Source organism: Arctopsyche grandis, chromosome 1 (genome assembly GCF_051622035.1).
Source record: "Arctopsyche grandis isolate Sample6627 chromosome 1, ASM5162203v2, whole genome shotgun sequence".
Classification (NCBI taxonomy): Eukaryota; Metazoa; Arthropoda; class Insecta; order Trichoptera; family Hydropsychidae; genus Arctopsyche; species Arctopsyche grandis.
The window spans coordinates 24,822,172-24,831,341 of NC_135355.1; positions in this window are offsets into that span (position 1 = coordinate 24,822,172).

The window sequence follows — 9,170 nt, forward strand, 5'->3', positions numbered from 1 at the left end:
AGGCGCAAATGGAAGAGGGTATATCAAAAATTTACACATACATTACATTCAATTATGAAAATAATGATGAGCGCAGACTACCAGACAAATATCTCATACCAGAGTATCTCATGTCATTGTTAATTCATAGGATCTTATTATCGGAGGCTTGGAGCGTGCCATTTTTTTTAAATGCTCCGCTTCAGCTCCACTCCAAGCTCCTAGTAAAATAATTGTATACACATTTATAAAAAATAAACTTATATTTAAAAAAATAGAAATACACACATCTTAAATGAGCTTTATTAAATTACAAAAAATCGATATCGTTATTTACTTTGTAATATATGTATTATACATAATAATTCATTATTTGCAGAAATCAGTTGCTCCACTCTCCTTAAATTCGGGGGCATACTTAATTTAATATGATATGATATTTGAATCATTTCTGGGTAAAAATTAACAGCTTCAAACAAAGATTTCACTTTTATGTAGTAATTGAAGAATATAAAAAAATTTGTAATTTACTAAAATGTTCTAACTACTGCTCCAGACAAAATCTCGTTGTTTCAGTGCTTCGTGCTCCAGCTTCGAGCTCCTCTCCAAACATCTGCTTATTGTATCAAAAAGTTTCTCCTAAATTTTTTCAAATATGGGAATCACCATTATCGATCAGTGTCAAACAAGGTTAAAATATAACCAAAAACAATACAGGGAGTGAGTTTTGAGAAGGCCGTGACGAAACAGACTAAGCATGCTAGCGTTTTTTTTCATGTGCAAAACTATCTAAAAAAATTCGGGTGTGACTAACCCATGACTTTATCTAGGTATTTGAGGAATATAAGAAAGTCACAAAACAAAATTCTATATTGAACCGTACAGACACATTCACACATACCGGTAGCATTATGAAATATTAATAGCTAAGACAGCATTTTCGATACAAATTGAGCGCAAATGTATGAAAATTTGCACAAGACAAAAGTTCTACTTCCGGTTGTCGGATTTTGTTCCATTTTTTTTTATTACTTAAAATCACTAACAGTACTATACACATTAAATATCAAGAAAATCATCATCACACGACAATTTATATTAACCCGAAAAGTCTACAGTTCCAAAATAACATTCCGTTAGTCGTAGATATTACTAACAAACTAACCACTAGATTCTGCGTGCGACAGAATCGCTAATAACCATAGTAATACACTTCTGAAGAGTTTCATTGATTACAGCAAGATGGAATCCCGGGCCCTGGAAAAATAATTTCATACCCTATGCAAACAAAAAAAGTCTTATAGATATATTTTTAATATGCGAAAAATCTATCAGAAATATTAGAAAAATTCCTATATATATAGTCGAATAAGAAAGTATGATATAACAAGTACGATTTCACATGGACAAAAAAATGCGCGGATCGAAAAATAATAAAAATTTAGCATTAAAGAAATATATGTATTTTTATGTAGAATAATAATAATATAAAATATCAATATCGATCAGTCGAATGTCCCAACATGGGGCCCCTCAAGTAGTCCGGGCCCTGGAACTTTAAACCCAGCTTCCCCCTCTTTCAACGGCCCTGGGTATAAACACAATGGAGCTTTAAAGACTTTAAAATATGTGAGAATTATAAATAGGTTTTTAAGTTTTTTTCCTATTATGATGTATACATATACTAACGATAAAATAAGATACTATAAATACTAACAAGAAAAATTTAATTATAAAAAAAAGTTTTTTAAAAACATACCTCTTCTATAATTTGTATATAAAATTATTATTTTGAATAAAAACACCAATATTTTTTTTTTACTACCGCCATCTATATATAAAATTAATGACTACCAAACGTCACCGAGATTAAAAATTTTCGGACTTGAAAAGCTTCTTAATCGATATTTTATCTCTATCGTAATGGCGGAGAATCCATTTACTTATATTGATGATCAAAATGGGCAATATGGCCAAGTATGAAAACGATCGGATAAGAGGCAAACGTTTTCCTGAATTGTAATCGTAAGTGTAAGAGGTATGTAATAAAAATAATGTAAAATAGACATTGATGACTGGATTAGTAGCTATTCAAATAGACCTTAAATTTATTGTAAACATAATACTGTTGATGTTCAATAAATTGTGCTATATGTTATGTTGAGATGTGGATTGGAATATTTACACTTCATTTTTTTTCAATATTTTTGTGTTACATATAACATATTTTTATAATGGTTATACATATATTTATTAATTTTTTCTTCATATTGACGAATTGGGGCTTATGACCTAAATATATGCCTACATATGTACCAGGGGTAACCTTCTCGTCAGGGCATTTGCAAAATAATAGATCGTTCCATCAGTGTGCAAAATAACATACCAAAAAAGATTGTAAAAATATGTTTTTTTTTCTAAGAAATGAGCTATAGTGTCCCTTAGTATACAAATGATTGGCTATTTATATAGCTTTGGCTGGGACTGGAGCTGGAGCAGAGCATGTAGTTGAAATATTTGATCACTGATTTTTAAATTTTCGACAGTAGTCACTGCTAGGTTTGTGTCCTTGACTGGACTATATGTATGTATGTATACACAGGGCCGACGAGAGGGGGGGGGGAGGGTATGCAAATAGCCCGGGCCCGGTTTTTGAAGGGGGTTCGGGGCCCCCGCAAATAATATGTACATTTTTAGCAAAAGTATAAAAGCATCATTTGGCCTTTATACTCTTAGGGTTTTTTTGGATACTAAGCCAAATGATATAACTGTTTTTACCTACTTATGGCATAATCAAATCTAGGGAAAGATCTGTTCTGGTGTTCAGAATGGTCAGTTCCCTCGTCACAATATCCAGAACATATTAGTAAAATAACCCTTGGCAGATTCAAGCAGGTAACAAGCGGACAGTTAAAAATACGAGATTAGTGCATTTTTACATCGATAATAAAGATAAAATCTTACACATTTATCTATTTGCAAATTTGCTATGAAATTTTTAACTTAAAATTGTAAATGTGATGCACGTGCTATTCCTAGAAATATACTAATAAATGATTGATTTTAATCGTTAAAAGTATCCGTTTGTCTTTCGACTTTAGGAAAATGGGTCTACGTGACTTGACAGAATGTTAAATTACAGAAAACGCAAATATCGGAAGGCAAAGATCGAAAATCGAAAGATCTTAAGTCGAAAGATCAAAAAAAAAAATGGTGCATGGTAAACGGTACATACTCACTTAATTTGCGCGAGCAGGATACAACAGGAACAAGAGGAACAGGCTTTTCCTCCCGTATTCTGCGCGCGCACATTAATACGGGAGGAAAAGCATGTTCCTCTTGTTCCTGTTGTATCCTGCTCGCGCAAATTAAGTGAGTATGTACCGCTTACCATGCACCATTTTTTTTTGATCTTTCGACTTAAGATCTTTCGATTTTCGATCTTTGCATTATGATATTTGCGTTTTCTGTAATTTAACATTCTGTAAAATCACGGTGACCGCTTTCGACTTCAGGAAAATACATATGTACGTTATTCAAACATGTTAAAATTTTGCTCTATAATTGCGAACGGTAGACTGGATTTAGAATATTTCAAATCAAAGTTAGTTTTTAAATTAATAATATTTTATATGTTGTTATAGTTTATTGTTGTATTTAATTAATTTCATTTATTTCACTGTATTGTATTTATGTATATAAATTAATATGAAATATATTTTTATTAATTAGCAACGATATTAATTGATATACAACATCACTTTTTTTTTAGATATTTTGAAATTTTTTTCTTACTAAAATGGGTCAAGCGGGGGGGGGGGCGAATTTTAAAATTTGTACCGGGGCCCGGATTTTTTCACTACGTCCCTGTGTATACATACATATGTACGTTCTTGGATGAATATAAATTATAATAGAATCGAAGTTTAGGCCCACATTGATACAAAAACAAAGTGTAAATAAAATTTAATTGCTTTTTGCAACGTTTTTTAAAAAAAATATAGATGTCCAAACATTAGATTAAAGGAAAAATATAACCGGTTTATGGCTATAGAAGAAATTAATTTAAATTTTATTTGTTGCAGTCTTATATTTCGACTGAGCGATTTCGGCACGACCGTATTTCGACAGAAGTTGAGAGTAAACTGTATTAAAATTCGAACATATGTACGTACATTAATCAATTCATCTTTTTCGATTTTTTGAAATACGACTAAAATTAGAAAGGTAGTGTATAAGTTTTGAATAAAAGCTTTATTTAAAAAAAAAAGAATTCATGGTTGATTATTTTCTTTATTTTTACTTATCTTTATTTGAAAGTTATCTTTTTATTGCTAATCAAATTATTCTTAAATGATTAATCAGTGTTACGGTCAATCTTAAAAATTGTTGTATTAATACTTTTGGTACGATTGAATCAACATTGAATTTATTACGATACGATACGAAATAATCTAATTAAATGTTGAAATATTCATCATTTTAATTAATTGAGGAATGATATTAAAATTTAACGCGCAGAGTGTGTAATTTATGATTATTAAATTGTAGATTTTGCCGATAAAGCGTTATTTTATCCAAGGGCGCAGAGGGATACTATAATACGGGTCCGTGGGCAATTTTAGACCTTGGACCTCATTTTCGCTCCAATAGTGTTGGACAAGGAAAATACCGGAACGAGTTCCATGCGTGAAATTTAATTGAATTTAACATTTTATGAACGATTTGCAACAAAATTATAAAAAAAAATAGATTTAGATAGTCGGAAAACTGAGTTTATGGTATTAATTTGATTATTAAAAAAATAGAGAGAAAGATAACTTAAAATTTTTCCTATTATTTCTATTATGTAGCAACTTTTATGTCGTTTTAAAAATAAATCTAATTCCTGATAAACTATGTATAAATAATTTAGATTATTACACTTATCTCATGTGAAGATTAAATACTAAGCATGCACTTATTTATCTAAAACACCTTTGACAGTTAGTTGTAAGTACAGTTCATTATTTTAGATAACTGGATGTATGGCCTCGTATTTTGACTTCACAAATATTTTTCCAAACAAATATTTTTCTTTTCCCGGGTAAATTTCCGATATTTAAAGTCAAATCAACGAGGAAAAATAATTATAAAATTTTAGGTCAATCGCGGTTTACAAAAGAGACATTCTCTTACGCGTCAATGGACCGGAAAACCCTTGTTAACGACCGAAATCTATTTTTATTGCACCAACGCGATTAACTTCACATTAGATGGGTTACCTGATTTTATCCGTTAGATTATTGTATACAGTCGTTAGTTGGAATTATACCTACATTATATAACACCAATTATACTGTCTGAAATGCTCGTGACGAATTTTACAGCAGTTTTTTTTTTTTTTCTAATCATGGTAATGGAGGATATTAGATGTGGATGCAGTCAACCGGTTGACTTCTTGGTCAGGATTTTCCAGTTTCATTGATTGCGTACGAAGAGATGACTCTCATTAATGAATTCATGTGATATCAGCGAAACGTTGAATTTGTTGGTGTCGTTTGTCCACTTCAGGGTGAATTTTCCTTTCATATGTACATACATATGTAGGTGTGGTATCGAAGTGTAATTAAATTCTAGTTCAACTACTTATATCATCAGAATATCGATAAATTGCCGATAGCATTATACATAACTTATTTTTGTTATTTTTTATTTTAATATACAAGTATACCACAGTGTCTTTACAGGTCACCCCAATATGATACTGTGGCCAGACAATACATAAAAGATCAAAAACATAAGAAAAAATAAAACAACAATAACAGAAAAACAAATAAAATAAAACATTAAAAAAATTGTACATAAAAATTAAAAATTGAAAAATTGAGAATTAAAAAAATTGAAAAATCAAAAATTAAAAATTACAAATTGAAAATAATAAACAAAAATCACATATATATATATATATATATATATATATATATATATATATATATATATATATATATATATATATATATATATATATATATATATATATATATATATATATATATATATATATAAATAGTTTAAATTGAATTAAAAGTAAAAAACAGTAAAAATACGAATAGATTATCCAGTGAAATATTGAAAATATCAATGTGATTGCTGACCAAATTCAATCAGCGTAAGACTCGAGCGATTGGTGAAAAAGCAAGAACATTTGTTCTTGCTTTAATTGTTTGGAACAATGGACGCAATCGATAATCAATGAGGCGAGATAGAACCCAAAATTTCATTTCTTCCAATATAGTTGGGTTGTAAATATTACCTCTTACTAATTTGAAGAAATGACACACAAGAAGCATATCCCTCCGATGAGATAGGGAACTATAGCCAACAGAACCCTGTACAAAAGCACTAGGAAACAGTTGAGGGTAGTATCCAAACTCCCTCGTATATACATAGATAGCGGAGGAACTTCCTTTGAACTCTTTCAATTTTTAGAGAGTGAGTTAATTCACTGGGACTCCATATAATGGCATCAGATTCCAAAATGCTTCGGACCAATGCGTTATAAAGAAGACGCAAAACTCTTAAATTATTGAAATTGTGAGCATTGCGTAAAACGAAACCCAGCATCTTTTAAGCTTTATTGCACATATTGGTAATATGGATACCAAACTTCCATTTGCTCTCAAACGTAACGCCAAGGTCTTTTTTGGATAATGTTCTACACAGTGTAGTTCCACCAAGATCATACTGATATAAGGTGGGGTTAGAAGACCGAGAAAAAGACATAATATTGCATTTACTAAAGCTAAGAGGTAAATGGTTATTAGTCGCCCAGCACCATAAAGAGTTCAAATTACTCTGAAAGACCTCACAGTCAGAAACACTGTCAATTTTCATGAATAATTTGAGGTAATCAGGATATAGTAAAAAATTTGAATCTGAAAGTACCGAGCCAATATCATTCACATAGATTAGAAATAGTAAAGGTCCCAGATTAGATCCTTGGGGCACGCCAGAAGATGTGAGGTATACTTCAGAGAAATGGCCATCAAAACAAACAAACTGACGACGATTACTTAAATAAGAAGTAAAAAAATCAGTAAGATTATCCGATAGACCGAAATTGGCCAATTTCTTAATAAGTATTGAATGATCAACCTTATCAAAAGCTTTAGAAAAATCGGTATAGATCACATCAACTTGATGCCCTGCATCTAGCGATTTAGTAATGAAGTTTGAGAAAGACAAAAGATTAGTAGTCGTAGAGCGTGCTGCACGAAAACCATGCTGTTGGTCTATGATAAACCGATTGCAATGATTATAAAGTAATCTCTGCAAAATTATTTCGAATAATTTGGCTGGAGCCGAAACAATGGCTACTGGTCTGTAATTATTAATAAAGGATTTATCGTCATTTTTGTGAATTGGAGTGACTTTGGTGCATTTTTTTTTATAACGCAATCATCTAAAATTAATATTAATGGTCCCTTTATATTATTCAGCACTGCACAACACTGCATGGAAAAGACCACTTCTATTAATATTATACAGCACCGCCCGTTTTTGGCACGTTCATACTTGTTTTAGACGAGTGCCAGGCTAAATCGGTCTACATATGCGCGACGATACGGCGCAATATAGCTTGCAATGTATCGTCGAAACAATATTACGTTTCCGAAAATATTCATATGCACAATGCAACATTTTCGTTAGTGCAGGTGCACTTGCCACTAGTGAATATTTCCACAGTGGCCAAAGAAAACCGGTTCTGCTTGATACCTTTCGGTGACATGTCATACTGTATGATATGAATCGATTGTGTCGGTCACTGCTATTTCAGATACGTCACTAACACGTTACAGAACATATGAATGTGTCCATATATGTATATTGCTTGAGCTGTACTGATATAAACAAACCTTAAAGCTATAAATGAATAGTTTAAAAAAAACTTGAATTTACATATGTATGTATGTATATATTCGTTCCGTATTTTGATTTGATCGAAGTGCTTATTTAATCTATTTATGAAATATTTTAAAGACCATGAAAAGTCGAAATATTTTTCAACGGATTTGAACATTCCATTTTCGAATAAATTAAAAATAAAATATTAAAATATTCAATTGAAATTTTAATATGTACCACGCCCATGTGTATTTGTATGTGGTGTGTGCGTTGTTTTGAATAAGCGTTTTTTTTTCACGCAATATATTTGATTTACTATTTATACATATTACACATATTTATGTATGTATATACATACATTACATGTCTAAGGATCGCCTTAAATTCGTTAGTAAATTGTTTGCAATAACTACATACATATTTTTGCGCAATTTATCCAACGCCGATTATGTCTTACAAGTGTTTGACATTTAAACGTCGCACACAATATCTAAAGAAGATTTACAAAGTACTCTTAAATTGACATTAACGTGGATTATTAATAGCTTATGAATTTAAAAATATACATTGTATATTTTTTGGTAGGTAGTTTTTCTACGTTTGTAAAACACGATTTCGTTACATGTACATAAAGCTGATCATGGCTATTGTCGTTGTGACGCAAGTAAATAAAATTTATAATATAAAATTTGTATTAAAAAAGAAATAAAAACTGAGATTAAGCAAATCTTGGAATGCGGTCTTAAATGTGTGAGTCACGCTATTGTTAAATTGCCAATTTTTTTTGTTTTGCAAAATATTACATATATGTATGTATTATGTGTACATTTGGGATATAAGCAATATTGTTTTTAAAATAAAATTGTTATGAGAGTATAAAATACAAAGTTTCATCTATTGATACTTGGTATATAAACATATGTACATATGTAGGTAAAGTAAAAAGATCATCAGCGAAATATTGTACCTACACTGATTTTGTCTCATGATTGGTACTATTAAAAAAAATTCGATATTGAACCGTACAGACAGATTATGAAATACTAGTAACTATGACAGCGATACAAATTGAGCGCAAATGTATGGAAACTTGCACAAGACAAAAGTTATATTTCCGGTTGTCGGATTTTGTTCAAATTTTTTTCAATACTTAAAATCACTATCAGTATTATACACATACAATATCAAGAAAATAAAAATATTTTAAAAGGTCAAAATAAAATAATGAAATATTGTTTTAAAAACAAATACTACTTCCGGTTTACGAATTCTGACCGAAACCTTAGCAGCTCTAAGTTAGTACA